Raw genomic sequence first — 17068 nt, 5'->3', positions numbered from 1 at the left:
GAAAAAAATGGATTTAAATTAGTCCAGGTTCTATTCGGACTATGATTTAGTCAGATACATCCCGTAATAGTTTGCTGTTGTCATTGCGTGACCTGACTGATCTTTATGTATGAAACCATTTGCAGCCATACATTACATTTGCCACAGCAAAATGAATGCTTAACCTAGAACAAGGGTACCTTTGACTACCTCATAGCTATCACGGAAGTGTGGAACGTTAACTTTAACAAGAAACATTCACTCACAATATGTCAGCAGGAGGAAAGCTGAGGGACTTTGGTTTTGGTTATGTTGACAAAGCTTAGCTTTTAATTACAGAAGCACAAACCTTACTTTAACCATTTCGGTGCTTGCTTTAGAAGAAGGGAACATACACTATTAAACATACAGTGGTACCTCGGGTTACAGACGCTTCAGGTTACAGACTCCGCTAACCCAGAAATAGTACCTCAGGTTAAGAACTTTGCTTCAGGATGAGAACAGCGCAGCGGCAGTAGGAGGCCCCATTAGCTAAAGTGGTGCTTCAGGTTAAGAACAGTTTCAGGTTAAGAATGGACCTCCGGAATGAATTAAGTACTTAACCCGAGGTACCACAGTATATGAAAAAATCTTTTTCAATGTCAAATATATTGTCATTTGTTAAGCGAATAAATGTGTCCTCAATGAAAAGCTAAGGCATAATTCATCATTTCTCCATTTACCTGATGTATCTTTTCATGTCCTGGGGCACAGAACACATAGAACCTGCGACCACTGAGCTATGAGCTCTCCCCACAGAGTCCCATGGGTGGATATTGGAGGATATATGGGCATGGCTTTATTATATTTCCCATTCTGTTAGCACCTGTGCTTAATCCACTTTCTGTACCTTTCTATCATTTCTGCCCGCATGCTCTTGATCTAGCCTTTCCACTTCAGAGATGTTTGGTGGCGGAAGACTAATAATATTAATAATGAAAGAATCCCTGCAGCTGATATAATGGGAAATGGGCTCCTGTTAGCTCGTGCCTACTTTAGGGAGACATTTCTAGGAGAGACAGGACAGTAATGAACCCTTCCTGAAAGCTTAGCAAGTAGCAGAATAATGGAATTTCATTTCTGTTCAGACCTTTAATATATGAATAAGCACAGCCGGACTGTATGGGGGACTTAATTTTGTAGTGCAAAAATCTCAGTCACCTAATCATTTCATCCCAAGTCAGTGTAATGCAAATAGGATTATTGCATTAGAAATGTGATTTTAAATGGCCTGGAGCAGTAATTTGTCAGCATTTGGGAGGATTAAGTCCATGAAAGTTTAGGCAGCAACAGCCAGACTTTTGTATTGCATCATAGGTCACAATACCAAACACTGAGCATAGCCTGTCGAAAGCACATTTTGCAATTGCGGGTCTCCTGGCAGGGAGAGGACCTACCATTTGCCTGTGCCCTTACATTACAGCACCTAGAATTACTCCAATTGTGGAAGCAAACCAGAGAAATAAAGAATAGTTCTTAGAATCGTTGATGCTTCTCATTTTTATTATTATGAAAATCAGAGTTTAGGCCTTACTTTAAAAACAGAGTGATTCAAATAATGAATCTTGATTTTTTCTTTTTTTCCAGGGAGATACGTGACCTGTGGTTTTTAACATTTGCTGTGAGAAATAATACACACAGGTCTTGCTATCCGAACACAATGCGTTCTCGGGAAATTGTTAGGTGAGCATTCACATAACGAGTGGATCGTTTCCATTGATTCCTATGGGGAAATTTCTAATGCATTCCTGGCAACAAAATTTTAATCCCAGAATAGAAAAACCCAGGAAACCCCTCTTGTTATGTATTGATGTTCTCACCCTGGGCCAGCAGGGGGATACTGTAGATAGTTTTCACTCAGGTCCACGTCAGTTATTTTAGGCGGAAAACCCTGGGTTGTTGTTGATACAATGTTGGCAGCCGGCTCCTATAAAAGCAGGCCGGCTGAGCTGTTTGCTGTTCAGTCTGTCCAGCTTACAATAAAGAGCTGCTCTGGAGAAATGACTGTGTCGTCTGATATGTTCGCCCACAACTTAACACCTCTGAAACCTTGCAAAAGTCAAACAAGGAAGGAAAAAATGTTCTTATTTAGCCAACCTCCCCATGCTTCCCACTATGGTTTCTGAAGAAACGGCTGTCATGGACCAGCAAAATCTTGTTTAAGGCTACTTATTTGTTTACAATACTACATGCAGGTCTGGTTGTTTGGATATCTCAATCTGCACTGTTTATAACAAGGATCGGATCCTAATTCATCATGTTTGGATAAGTGAATTTTTGTGTAACGAGTGTTCAGATAGCAGGACTTGTGCGTTCTGTCAAATTATACTCATTTATGTGCTTGTCCCTCTATTATAAAAATGATTGGGGTGAAAAAGCACTCATTATAACTTTGTTTTTTTTTTATATAATATTTTATTTTCCGCATTCAATAAACAAAAAAAAGAACAAATTGACAAACACATCAAAAGGAAAAAAGCAAAAGAAAAACAATACATACATTATACAAAAACATAAAGAAAAATAAAAACGGTAAGAATAAAAGAGTTAAAAACAAATATTGTATCATTATATTCTTCAGCATTAACTTAGGTCTGCGACTTCCCCATGCCTTCCCACTCTGTATTCTAGGGCTTATATTCTGGTAGTAAACTCTTTCCCTCTGACGTATCTTTGGTTCAGATTAATATTATTGTCTTATTTATCCTTACATTTCCCTATGTCTTATTAAATATACTTTCTTTAACATTGTCATTTTTATAATAACATTCTTTTACATTCAATCTGATAACCTCAAACGTTCGTAATTTTATAATACTTCTGTAAATAGTCTTTAAATTTCCTCCAGTCTTCCTTCACCATCTCTTCTCCCTGGTCTCTGATTCTGCCGGTCATTTCTGCAAGTTCCATATAGTCGATGAGCTTCATTTGCCATTCTTCCAGCGTGGGTAGATCTTGCGTCTTCCAATATTGCGCGATGAGTATTCTTGCTGCTGTTGTAGCGTACATAAAAAAAGTTCTATCCTTCACTTGAACCTGTTGGTTTACCATACCCAGGAGAAAGGCTTCTGGGGTCTTTCTAAATGTGTATTTAAATATTTTTTTCAATTCATTATAAATCATTTCCCAGAAAACCTTAATCCTTGGGCACGTCCACCAAAGGTGAAAAAAGGTACCTTCTGCTTCTTTACATTTCCAGCATTTGTTATCAGGCATATGATACATTTTTGCAAGCTTGACTGGTGTCATGTACCACCTATATATCATTTTCATTATGTTCTCTCTTAAGGCATTACATGCCGTAAACTTTATTCCAGTGGTCCACAACCTTTCCCAGTCAGCAAACATTATGTTATGGCCAACGTCTTGAGCCCATTTAATCATAGCCGATTTCACTTCCTCATCCTGTGTGTTCCATTTCAGCAGCAAATTATACATTCTAGACAATATTTTTGTTTTAGGTTCTAATAGTTCTGTTTCCAATTTTGATTTTTCCACCTGGAAGCCAATTTTTCTGTCCATTTTAAATACCTCCATTATTTGATAATAATGAAGCCAATCTCGGACTTTACTTTTTAGTTTATCAAAACTCTGCAGTTTCAGTTTGTCACCATCCTGTTCTAAAATCTCCCAATACTTCGGCCAATTTGCCTCCATATTGAGTCTCTTTACTGCCTTAGCTTCCATTGAAGACAACCACCTTGGAGTTTTGTTTTCCAAAAGATCTTTATATCTAATCCAGACATTGAACAGTGCTTTTCTGACAATGTGAATTTTGAACATTCTATGCACTTTAACTTTGTCATACCATAGATATGCATGCCAGCCAAATGCATTATTGAACCCTTCTAAATCCAATATATCTGTGTTTTCAAGAAGTAGCCATTCCTTCAACCAGCAGAAAGCTGCTGCTTCATAATAGAGTTTTAGGTCTGGCAGGGCAAAGCCCCCTCTTTCTTTAACATCTGTTAATATTTTAAATTTTATCCTTGGCTTTTTGCCCTGCCAGACAAATTTAGATAGATCTTTTTGCCACTTCTTGAAACAGTCAGTTTTATCAATAATCTGCAGTGTCTGAAACAAAAACAGCATTCTTGGCAATACATTCATCTTAATTACAGCAATGCGCCCCAGTAGTGAGAGTTTCAAGCTAGACCACGTATCTAGATCCTTTTTTATCTCCGTCCAGCACTTCTCATAGTTGTCTTTAAATAAGTTCCCATTTTTTGCTGTCATATTTATTCCCAAATATTTAACTTTCTTCACTACTGTTAAACCTGTTTCTTTCTGAAACCTTTCATTTTCAATTTCTGTCAGATTTTTTGTCAAAACCTTAGTTTTTGTTTTGTTTAATTTAAAACCTGCCAATTGGCCAAATTCTTGGATCAGTTCTAAAACTTTTTTTCCACTAGATTCTGGCTCCTGCAACGTCAAAACCAGGTCATCTGCAAAAGCTCTTAATTTATATTGTTTAGCTCCGACCTGTATCCCTTTGACCAATTGGTCCTTTCTGATCGTATTCAGCAACACCTCCAGGACCGATATAAAAAGTAGTGGGGAAATTGGGCACCCTTGTCGTGTTCCTTTTTCTATTCTGAACTCTTCTGTCAAAACATTATTTACTATTAATTTAGCTTTTTGTTCAGAATAGATTGCCCCTATACCATTTTCAAATTCTTGGCCTACCCCCATGCCTTGGAGATTCTTCTTCATAAAACTCCAAGAGATATTGTCAAAGGCTTTCTCCGCATCCACAAATATCAGCGCCGCTTTTGTATTTATATTTTCCTGTAAAAGTTCCAAAATATCAATTATATTTCTTACGTTCTCTGATAGATGTCTTCCTGGGAGAAAGCCTGCTTGATCTTTATGAATCTCCTCTGTTAGTACCTTCTTCAATCTTCTCGCCAAGATATCCGCAAATATTTTGTAATCCACATTTAACAATGATATAGGCCGGTAATTCCTAAGTTGATGTTTTTCAACGTCTGTCTTTGGTATAAGAGTCACAAAAGCTTCTTTCCACGATTCTGGAGCCTTTTTCCCCTGAAGTATTTCATTACATATTTCCTTTAGGGGTTGAGTTAGCCAGTCTTTCAATGATTTATAATATCTTGCAGTCAGCCCATCAGGTCCCGGAGCTTTGCCTAGTTGCATATTTTGGATGGCACTCTCTATCTCTTGTTCTGTTATCCTACTGCTCAGTTTAAGTTTGTTTTCTTGCGATATTTTTGGTAGCCCATTCACTTTCAAAAATTCTTCTATCTCTGTTTCTTTCTGTGGTTGTTGAGAGTAGAGCTTTTTAAAATATTTTTGAAAAGCACTCCTGATCTCGTTGGGATATTGCAACATTCTTCCTTCAACCTCCACACTTGTGATAGTGTTCATTTTTTGTCTCTTCTTTATTTGCCATGCCAATAACTTTCCACACTTATTTGCCGAACCAAATGTTCTTTGTCTCATCTGTTTAATTTTCCATTCAATCTCTTGGTTTATTAGTTGCATGTATTGTGCTTGATACAACTTTATCTCTCTTAATATTTCCTGTGATTTTGGGTTTGTTCTCAATCTCTTTTCACCTTCCTTGATCTTATCCAAAATCTTTTCTCTTTTTTCCTGTTGTAATCTTCTCTTGAGTGCAGTTTGTTGGATCAAAAAACCTCTCATAACAGCCTTACTTGCGTCCCATATAATTCTTTTCTCCACCGTAGTGTTCAAATTTATTTCAAAATAATCTTTCAGAGTTTTCTGGGCTTTCTTCACAAATTCCGCATCTCTAAAAAGAGAGTCATTCATCCTCCATCTGAAGGATCCAGTTGGTTGTAAGTTCATTACCATCTTAATAGCGTTATGGTCGGAGCAAGTCTTTGGGCAGATTTCCACCTTATTTATCTTTGGGGCCAGTTCTCTAGTGGTCCAAATTTGGTCAATTCTAGTCCAAGTCTTTTGGGCCTCAGAAAAGAAGGTTCCCTCTCTTTCCAGGGGATGTTTCGTTCTCCAAATGTCAATCAAATCCAAGTTATCAGTCATTTCAAAAAAGGTTTTCGGTAGTCTCAGCACTCATTATAACTTTGGCTGGGTCATACCCTAGATTTGTTACCTAGGTTTGCTGTGTATCAGTTGCTGAAGTATACCAAATACAGTGGTACCTTGGTTTACAAACTTAATCCATCCCGGAAGTCCATTCTTAAACCAAAACGTTCTTAAACCAAGGCGTGCTTTCCCATAGCAGCGGGGGACTCAATTTACAAATGGAACACACTCAACAGGAAGCGAAACATGTTCTGCTTCCAAGGCAAAGTTCACAAACCAAAACACCTACTTCCGGGTTTGCAGCGTTCTTAATCCAAGTTGTTCATAAACTAAACTGTTCTTAAACCAAGGTACCACTGTATCTTACAAATGTAATAGGACCATTTCCCCTAAATGTACCTTTTTGCTGGTAGAATATCAGCTTTCTGCTTTTGATACATACTCCAATAACTTTGCTAGTATATATTGAATTCTGAAGTATTAGAAATTGACTACTTTTGTCATGTTTGTAGTTATGTAAGCTGTGTAATATGTTGTAAGCTGCCCTGAGCATTGTTTTAACTTTGGAAAGGTGGCATACAAATGACTGACTGACCACAATGCAGACACACAGCCAGCATATCACATAACTTAACAGATACAGAAATCCAACACAATCTGTGTGAGAAACCACAAGCCAAATTACTTGCAAGCAGCTTTTAACAATGTCTTTTAGATTGGTCCTGGACAATGTATGTATTTTCCATTTCCTTTGCTTTCAGTAACGCCCAACAATTATAATGAAGTATTTATCCACTGTCAAGAAGTTCCAAAAGTGAAGAATACCTCAGTTATTTTTAATAGCCAGTAGGAGACTGTGCAGCGAACAGCTTCAAAGGCCTCTATTGCAATATTTTTCTGATGACTCTTTATAGGTGTCCATTATGGATGTTATTCACCAGCTTTTGTACATCATGCTGGTTTGCACAACCCAGGAAGCCAAATTATGGCTTGCTGGGATTGTGCAAATATGCCTCCCCACCCCCCAGAGCTCAAAATCAGTTTGCTGCTTCCTGGTTTTGTGCTAATCCAAGGTTTGGTTGGGCATGCCATCTGAACCTGTGGTTAAACTTTCTCTTTGCTAAATAATCAGCCTGTAGCTAAGGTTTTTCCTCATGCCGGAGTAAAAACTTCTGGGAAAGAGTTATGCAGCTGTGAGCTCCTCTCCTGAAACCCACATGTCCACACAGTCCCAGTATGCCACAACTTAGTGTGTCAAGCAATAGCAGCCAGTGTGTTTGGGGGTGGCTGGAGGAAGACATCATTGGGAGATGAGGCTGATACTCATCTGTATTCAATATTTTCACTATGCTAAGAGCTAAGGTGCATTTTTAACTGCTTCTAAAGAACCATTCTTGAAAATGTATTGTTGGAAGTATATTACACCCATTTACCTCAGGGAGGAGATTTGTGCAGGACTCTGGAGTGTGCTGTAGGGTTCATGTATCCTATTTGGGAAAGGAGACTCCTTCATTACAGTTCTTTAATCACATTCTTTCCCTCCACAAACATTATGTTGTGGATCTGGTTGGCTGCAGGTGTTGTGTGCATGTTTTTCAAAATGCCTAGCCTATGATCAGTTATGAGGTTCTCTTTGGGAATGTTTGAGAATTCTGGGTGCTTAGTCCAAATCTCAAAGAACCTAATAGTGTTTCTTCATATTGTGTTACTGTTTTAGGGTACAACTTTCAGATCTCCTTAGGGAGAAAAAGTGGGATAAAACTGGTTTTAAATAAATATGTTTCTTAAATAACCACATTTTGCTTCACAAGAAAGAGAATTTGTGGTGTTTGCCTTGTGGGTTAAGGAGAGAGTTTTATATATGTGTTGAAGAACTATTCCATAACAATTTCTCCTCTATTAAAAAAAATAAAAGATCATCCATTCTAAATATGGGTCAGCACATTGTACTGGGCAGGCTGCCCAAATCAGCGGATTGTTAGAGCCAGAGTAGCTTTGTGTACAGAGGAAAAAAAACCGTTCACACAGACTCAGCCGCATCAGCAGTCTTAATACCCTGGATTATTTTTGGAACATCAGATAATTGGGATAGTTCCAAACACAAAACTGAACAGCTTGTCGTGGTTTTCTGTGCAGAGCCCTAGACTACTGTACGTCCTGCATTTTTATTCAGGCCTGGTTTCAGCAATTTGTAATGTGTGACTGTCACAAATGTCAGAAGTGTATGACCTGTCATATATAATGTGCTGGTATGAAATCTGTTGGCTTTTAGAACCAGGAATCTTCACCACCTCTGTATTACAGAGCTATGCACTGACATATTCTGTGATCAGATGCCACAGGATAAACAGAAGTGGATTGTTTATTCTTTGTACAGAACTCCACCACATGTATCTCCCCCTTCTTCCTTATTAGAAAGCACATTTCTTTGGGTGAAGGTTTGCAATATGCTGGTCATCTAACGTTGGCTCTGATAGACTCATCAACACCAATCTATACATTTAGAAAAAGCATACTGTACTTGGGACCAAGCCACTTTTAAATGTAAGCAAGGAGTTCATGTTTGAATGCTTTTCCATGTCAACCCCCCCCCCTTGTACACAGAGAAATAAACATGTCAGAGAAGGATTGGTTGGACGGATATGTTTGCTTATTTATGTTAGAGCATTTAATTATGAGATTCCCCCCATTCTGAAGTAGCAGTCGTAGGAGAAATGTCTGTTTTTTAACACCTGAATCAGGCCCATACTATTTGCTTGTACTATGTTTGACAATATTAAAAATACAGTGGTATCTCGGGTTACAGACGCTTCAGGTTACAGACTCCACTAACCCAGAAATAGTACCTCGGGTTAAGAACTTTGCTTCAGGATGAGAACAGAAATCGTCCCACGCGGTGACGGCGGGCGGTCCCATTAGCTAAAGTGGTACCTCAGGTTAAGAACAGTTTCAGCTTAAGAACGGACCTCCAGAACAAATTAAGTTCTTAACCCGAGGTACCACTGTACTCAGTTTTCCCTTTTCAGTACTCTGTTACTTTAAAGTGACAGCAGCTAATATCACCAGCCAGCTTTAGCTAAACCAAACCATTTTTTCCAACCAGATTTCAGAGGTTGGCTCAAAAGCCCCTTTCTCTCCCATCCATCACAGAGGATGCCTCACCCCTGCAGCCCCAATATGTACTGGTGCTGTAGAGCCATCCCACCTCTTAGATGCTATATTGCCAGAACAAAAGCTATTGCTCTTCATTTGTCTGCTCATCTCTCTGCTTGCTTAACAGTGGCTGGCAAGAAGAAACAATAAAAGCCCATTCTGCAGCAAATTGGAAGTCATGACTCATGCGTTTCTCATTCTCTAATGAATGTTATTAACAGTTAACAAGTTCTCTAAATCAGGTTAATATTGGTGGTATCACTCACAGTTGTCCCACTGGAAGAATTAGCACTCTCTTTCAACATTGCGGAGTGAATGTCTTAAGAGGGGAGGCGGTGGGGTTATCCAAACTTTGGCACTATTTAAGGCAAATGTACCAATAAAACTAGGGGTAATTTTAGTATACTTCTCTGCCCTCGCTTCCCTTTCTCAAGCCTTTTCATGCTGTGCTTTCAAAAAGGAACCCCTCCCATCAGTCACAGGCCGTTTCTGAAGGCTACTTGGAAACTGCCGCTAGTTCAGTTTATAGATGTTAGGTTACTAACTGCTTTCTTCCAATTGAAGCACAGAGTGTTTGAGGACTGGGACATTTACAGGGAAACCAAAATGCTTATTTACTAAGCTATTGTACTATCAATTTTGCTGTATGCTTGTGAAACATGGACCACTTAAAAACGCCATCTCCAACTCCTTGAAAGATTCTATCAACGGTATCTCCGAAAATGTTTACACATCACTTGGGAAGACAGGCGAACTAATGTCAGTGTACTGGAAGAAGCAAAGATCACCAGTGTCAAAGCAATGATTCTTCAACATCAACCTTGTTGGACTGGTCATGTTGTTTGGATGCCTTATTATCATCTTCCAAAGCAACTACTCTATTCCCAACTCAAGAATGGAAAGCGAAATACTGGTGGATAACAAAAGAGATTTAAAGACTCTCTCAAGGCAAATCTTAAAAAAATGTAGTATAAGTACTGATAACTGGGAAACACTGGTCTGTGAGTGCTGCAACTGGAGAACAGTCTTTACCAAAGGTGTCATGGACTTTGAAGAAGCACGAACTCAGGGTGAAAAGGAGAAACGTGCTAAGAGGAAGGCACGTTTGACAAACCCTCACCATGATCAACTCCCACTCAGAAACCTATGTCTCCAGTGTGGAAGGACATGTGGATCCAGAATTGGTCTCCACAGTTACTTACAGACTCACAGTTAAGACCGTGTTTATGGAAAGACAATCTTACTTGGCTACGAGTGATTGCCAAAGAAGAAGAAAAGAGGAAGGCTAACTGGGATTGGCTGTCGGAAACATATTTTTAGGTTGCGAAATGCCCTGAGATCTTACAGATATAGTGTGGTATTATTATTATTAGTGCCTGTGTGGTAGGAGATGGGTCACAGAAGTCTGATATTGCCACTTGGGTCACCTAGCCCTGGGCCCATCCCTCCCTCACTGAACCATCTCGCCCCCCCCCACCCTTTGGCTGGGTGATGGCTACGCCTAGGGGTTGGACTGGTTAGAGCAGTCCTATCACCCCACCAAAATGTTCTGTGGGAAGGGATGGTTCAGGACTGGCTAGTGTTTGCTAAAGGAAACTTTAGCAAACTAAAGGCTTGCTAAAGGCTTCTTTCCTCTGCTCTGCTCCTAGGCCATAAAAGAGGGCTTGTGGCCAGGGTTGAACTTGTTGTTTTTGCTGCCTTGCTTCAGTAAAAAGTTCAGGAAGACTTCACAGGATAGGGTGATTGGAAGACATCTGTGCTGGATGGAATGGCAGTGGCTTTTCAATAAACACTAAAAAGCTGAGTCCTGCCTTCAGACATGGCAACCTTGTGGAGCTGAGTTCCAGTTCTTCCAGGTGAGGACTGGTCAATTGTTGGGGTGGCGCCAAGATGGGAGCTGGGTTAAATGTGGGTAGGGAACAACTGCCAGAAAAATTGCAGCGTTTAGGACTTTTTAGTTTAGGGAAATAGTGAGTAAGACGTGAGATGTTTAGAAGTTTGTAAACTTACTTCTCTCTCATAACATTAGAACTCATGAACATACGATGAAGTTGAATGCTGGAAGATTCAGGACACACAAAAGAAAGCACATCTTCATGGAGTCGAGCTAAACAATGGAACTCGCTCCCACAGGAAACAGCGATGGCCACCAACTTGAATGGCTTTAAAAGATGAAGGCTATCTGCGGTGACCAGCCATGATGGCTGTGTTCCACCTCCACTGACAGAGGCAGCTTGCCCGTTGCTGGGAACTGCAGATGGGCAGCTTACAGGCCTCCCACAGGCATCTAGCTAGCCATCTTGTGAGAATAAGATGCTGGACTAGATCCAGGAGGATCTTCTCATGCTCTTATGTCTTGGTGGGAGGAGTCCTGGGATCCTGGCAGTGGGGGAGCCATGTGCTCTTTGCCTGGGGCAATGCAGACCACCACCTTCGAATGCAACCTAAAATGGCAGTAACCTGTTATGCCTCACCTTATTGACTCATGTTCCATTTCCTGCCCTTATAATTGCCCAAGTCCTCTTGTGTTCTGAATATTTAAACAAAACTGAGTGATGAATTGGAGGGAGTGGCTGGACTGAGGGAAAGACAGTCCCTGAAGCATCTTGCAAGGTAGCAGTATTGTTTTTCTTTTTAAAGACTGTGTGCCTATATGCAAGCAGTTTCTGTCGGTGAGTAAACACATTAAGCTAGCTAATGCATATTTGTGATTGTAATATACTTAAGGTTCTTAACCATAATACGCTTATTAAAATATGGCTATAATTTTGCTAATAGAAAGCAGCAACATGATTTATGACTAATGACACAATTCATTCCCATCCTCCAACATATTTAATATTTATGTGAAAATTTCTGTATTCAATTACATCTAAATTCCTAGCATTTTAACAGTGGCCTATTCCATGGAAGGTATGCACAATACATTTTGTACAGAGTAACGTTCAAAAATAAGCTTTATGCAAAGGGTCTTTTACAGTGTGACACTATGTGGATTTAGGAGGAAGAAACACCCATCATACTAAATGGGGCTTACATCCTGGTAGATCATAGTAATTATTTCTGAATTTGCATCTGTACATGGCAGATGCAAATCTTACCCCTCTTTTGCACTTTTTTGGGGTGATGCATTTCCTCTCCCTCTTTTTTCTTCTTTTTTGGCAATTTGTAAGTGGCCAGGATTTAAGTGGATCTTAAAATTTGACTTACCCTGTTTGTACCACTGCCATGAGTAAAGGGTTTCCTGTAGCCTGCGTGTGGGTGTCTAATCCAGCCCTAACATAGAATGTACTGGGAAAAACTTAGGGTGTATTGTATTTCATAACGTCTGTGAATGCATCAGCATTTGTGGTCATTATAACTATGTTTTATCTACTTATTTTGATAGTTCTACCCCACCTTTTGGTCCCTTTCCCATGTTGAAATGCAGATTCTCCTATTCAGTTCTCTGACAAGCTGCTTCTGAAGGTCAGGGATGGTGCTTAGAGAGTATTAGGGTTGCCATATTTCAAAAAGTAAAATTCCTGATACCTGCAAAGTTGCTGAGCTTTTTGGAGGAAACCTAACCCAAAAATAGTGATTTTAAGCTTCTTGAGCTGTTTCCGCTGCATCTGGGTTTCCCCTGACATTTTGCTAATTGGGCAAAATTCCCTCAAAGCCTTTTTTACACCTGAAAACCAGGACATGTCAGGAATTTTCCTGACGTATGGCAAGTCTAGGGAATGTCATCTGATGTAGTGCAAGGAGCTATCATTGGAAACAAATGTCCCGAATGCAGAAAAGGATGAAAGAGCACAAACTAATATTTGGATTTCAGCCCTATTGTCATAGATTTAGACTGGTGCACCTTTTCCAAACGCATTGCCCTTTATATTCCTTGAATCTTTGCAAAATTCTTGGGGTTAGTACCGGTAATTGACCGCACGTATCATTTAGAAAGGAACAAACTGGTGTAAGCAGAGAACAACTTCACTGGGAGACATTACAGCACATGGCAATATCACGTAGGTGATTGTGTTATTATACCAGACATTAGAACTTATGCACGGCTTGGCTGTTTCTGTTGATGAATTTATTCAGAGCTTTTTTTAGCTGGAACTCGTCGGAACTCAGTTCTGGCACCTCTCAGGTGGACGCCATTATCATTCTAAGAGAATGAGGGAGGCATTCATGGTGTGTTCCGGCACCTCTTTTTCTAGAAAAATAGCACTGAATTTATTATTGTTTTTCGCTTTTGGAATATGGAGGCCGAGAGAGCCAGCCCTGATGTGTTTTATGTACGGATATAGAGGGGGCCTTGAAAACCTCAAGGAGATAAGAAAGATGAAGCAAGAGAATAATAGTGGGCAGAAAATGACATGCCCAAGTTCAGATATCAGGTCACCCCAGGTGGGATTGGTTCCTTATGCATCCAACTCCCTGATACATGACCCAACCACTGGGCTGGATTGTCTGATATTAACAGCTTTGTCTGCTGCTGATGCAGCAGTTAAATAATGGATGTAGGTGCTTGAGTGCTCCCCTGTAGCTCTGTGTCTCTGTGTATTGCCTGTTTAATATTCCATTTCAGTTTAACCAAAGATGAAGCATCTAAAATGCCTATATCTTTCAGGAGTCATTTGCACTGAGCTGAATTCTTCTGATGGTTCTTTTTAAAACACTGAATTGTACATCAATACAAAGGGAATATAAGGAGGAAGGGACAAGGATATGTGCATATGAGAGAGAGAGGGAGAGGGTTGGGGTGGGAGTCTAAGGGTGGGGGAAAGAGATTAAAAAACAACAACATAGTCTGTATTTTTGGGGGTCCCTTTTTATCAGCACAACAACAAAGTGTCTACTCTTCCTTCTACCCTCACTGAATCACAGTAGTTTGGATCACTGCAATAGGCATGTAGCAGGAAAGCCAAGATAAGGGCTCTTTTTTTGTGGCTGAATTTCAAGGGCTGGAGAGGATTGTGTGGGAAGCCCGGGCAGAAGCAGTGCTGTTGAGGAACTAGTGTATAGTAATGCAAGTGGATGACACTGATAAATTGCTCCCCTAAGCCAGCATCTGCAGCAAATTGTCAGACTGAGACGAGTTCCCGGCATACCCTATTCCTCTGTGTGAATGAAATCTCAGTTGAACCATTATTTACCCATCTACCTGTGAAATGTGGGAGGATAGGATTCATTGCCCTATTGCAGGTTTGATTTGATTTTGCTTTAATATGCTCTCTCTCTCTCTCTCTGTGTGTGTTGTGTATCTGTTCCTATCTATATCTATATATCTTTGTGTGTTTGTGTGTGTGTATGTTGCCTTCTCCAGTGATGGATAGTGACTAGCCTGTTTCTGATTAGCAACATAGCTCTTTGGGAAAAGAAAAAAGGCTAAGTGGTTTTCTGAGTAAAGTACTGACTTTCCAAGGTCTGGAATCCTGTTTCCACTAAATGAAATGAATTTAATAGTCTTGACTTTGTTCTTTGTAGCTGAAGGAATGCACAGTTAAGCAACTACTTAGTATACTTTCAAGGCTCCCCCTTCCCCACCTCCCCAGCATACCAAGAACTGAAAAAAGAAATATATATATATATAAGAGAGTGAGAGTGTTCACTGTCAGGGCTCATCCAAACTTCTGCTTGTCTCATGCCTAGGGCAGTCTGAGCAATTTCCCCCTTGTCTTGCTCTTTTCCCAAGGAAAACCCACTCTTTAGTACTAAATGGAGCAAACGTCAATCCAATGTGCTGTTTGCTCCAATTCAGTGCTAAAGAGCAGGTTTTCCCTGGGGTTGTGGAAAGCAGCGGGACAAGAGGAAGCATAGGTAAGCCCCCCGCAGTATCCTCCATTTACTGGAAATATATAAAAAAATACAATTTTTTCTGAAAAGCTGCATTTTCTTTCCTAGTCTTCTCATTGATTAACAATGAGCATTTGCACAGGAAAAATCCCTACAGTCACAAGACTGATCACTCACCCTCGGTTAAAAAAAAGTACAGCTGGAGTCTTAAAGTTTTGCTATATCCTAGTGTTCCATAGCCACTTTGAAATAGATTTAAATCCAGTTCTTCTACAAAGAACCAAAACATCAAACCCAAACTCCATGCAATTGCTGCATTTTTTTTTTTTTTTAAATCTGCTAGAAATAACTAATGGATGATGACTTAACCAGTATCAAAAATTAGATCTTGTAAAATGTCTGGAAGATGCTTAGGTTCAGACTTTGTTGGATACACATGAGAAGAGAGTTCTCCAACACATATGTATATCCTCTGATAGGTTATTTTTGTGATGTATTTTCTACACAAATAGTTCCAGCTGATCCAACAACCAAACTATAGAAGGAATAATGCTGCCACTCAGGAGTGGAGGTTCTCAAACGTTCTACCCCAAGGGCTCACTTGAAATGGCTGAAAATTTACTGAGGCTCAACAGTCAGAAAATGATGGTGCAGGGGCACAGCCAGTCACAAAATGGTGGCAGAGCCAGGGATAAGCAGTTGCTGACATCATTTACTACTGATATCTAATCCATCTTTGGAAATTGGCAAATTCTTTGCCATAGCATTTTCATGGTGGCAAGGAGTTCCACAGCTCTGCTTCCTAAAGCTAAGTCCAAACATTTGCTTGATTCAGCCTCTCCATTTTAGGCAGAATTTGCTGATTTGGAAGCTCTAAAGGGAGAAGATTTTTTCTTGTATAGTTTCCCTTCCCACCTTTACATACCTATCAAAGTATTTTTTTTTCCTTTTACCCATCTCCTGTAATTTCTTCTTTTCTCCTTTCACGTTCTGCTTGTGCCATATTACCCCTCATAAACTGCTGTTTTCTTTTATCCCTTCTACTTGTTCCGTTCACACTCACTTCTTCCGTATATAACAGCTTTCTTACCCTTTCCTTTCTATTTCCACTGTATTTATTTATTCATAAATATTAATTTTGCCTCACTTTCTAATTTCCCTCAGCAACTCATTTGGCGCTTTTCCCTGAGAGGAGAAAGACCTTCCCTCTCCCCTGAACTCCTCTGTCTCCTGGACACCTGTCCTCAGCATGTAAGGAGTTACTGCTGTCAGCGCTGGTCCAACCAAACGACACTGGCATGGCTAAGGGGGCAAGGCAGACCAGTGGGGAGGCAGTGGGCAGTCTGTGGCACTGAGTGCTGCCTGAAAGTGGCTGTTGCTAGATTTCTCCAGGCCAGGACACCTGGGTGGTGCTTGGCCCACTGCTTGAGAAACGCTGTTGGAGAGCAAAGCCCAGCAGCAAATGAGAAGTAGCCTGAGGGGAAGAAAGCAATCAGCTGACAAATATTACTGCTTGGGGAAGGAATGGAATGAGGAAGGAGAGTGGAAGTTAATTTGATAGGAGGAAATAGTCATTTTACCAATGCAGTGTAGCATTGATCTCTTGATAGGTCTCCTCTGACTTGCACCATAGTGCTCCATCCTGAGTCAGTTGTGGCCTGGGATGAATCCTTGCTTGTTAAATGCACCTTAATATTTCCTGTTGTACTAAATAATACAGCAGTGGGTATTCTGGGCTCCTACTCTTGTCGTTACTTATTATTTTACAGCCAGCCTGTATCTCCTCAAAGATCAAAGGGCTAAGGCTACGCTTGACATCATATAAATGCTAATAATCTGTATTACGAAGAGTAGTAAGGGGAGCTTTGTCCCCTTCTGATGAATAGTTTCTTCAAGTATTGCCTAGTTATCTATCATGGTTGTTCACACTGTAGCCTCTTTTGTAGAAGATGGATTAAAATTCTTCATAGTTTTATTGCGTGCTGTCTATGGCAACTGGTGTCTAATGTATGTTGTTTAGCTGATCAATTCTTCTTTTATCCCCTTTGCTTCATAGTTTGGCTCCTGCTTTTTTAAATGAATTTTT

General features: G+C 40.1%; 1 protein-coding gene across 3 annotated transcripts in view; it reads left to right on the top strand.

The window, feature by feature from the left end:
* KIF26B (kinesin family member 26B) overlaps positions 1–17068 on the top strand; it is a 273118-nt gene that overhangs the window by 10056 nt on the left and 245994 nt on the right. Inside the window, exon 1 of one of the 3 annotated variants that reach the window (XM_083432079.1) lies at positions 14290–14391. The exons of the other annotated variants lie outside the window; for them this stretch is intronic. The gene's annotated coding sequence lies outside the window, so the exon portion shown is untranslated. Of the gene's footprint in view, positions 1–14289; positions 14392–17068 lie in introns of those variants that run through there. 3 annotated transcript variants of the gene reach the window in all.

This window comes from Podarcis tiliguerta (genome assembly GCF_965153285.1).
Source record: "Podarcis tiliguerta genome assembly, chromosome: 3".
Taxonomy (NCBI): Eukaryota; Metazoa; Chordata; class Lepidosauria; order Squamata; family Lacertidae; genus Podarcis; species Podarcis tiliguerta.
This window is presented reverse-complemented; position numbering and strand designations above follow the sequence as displayed.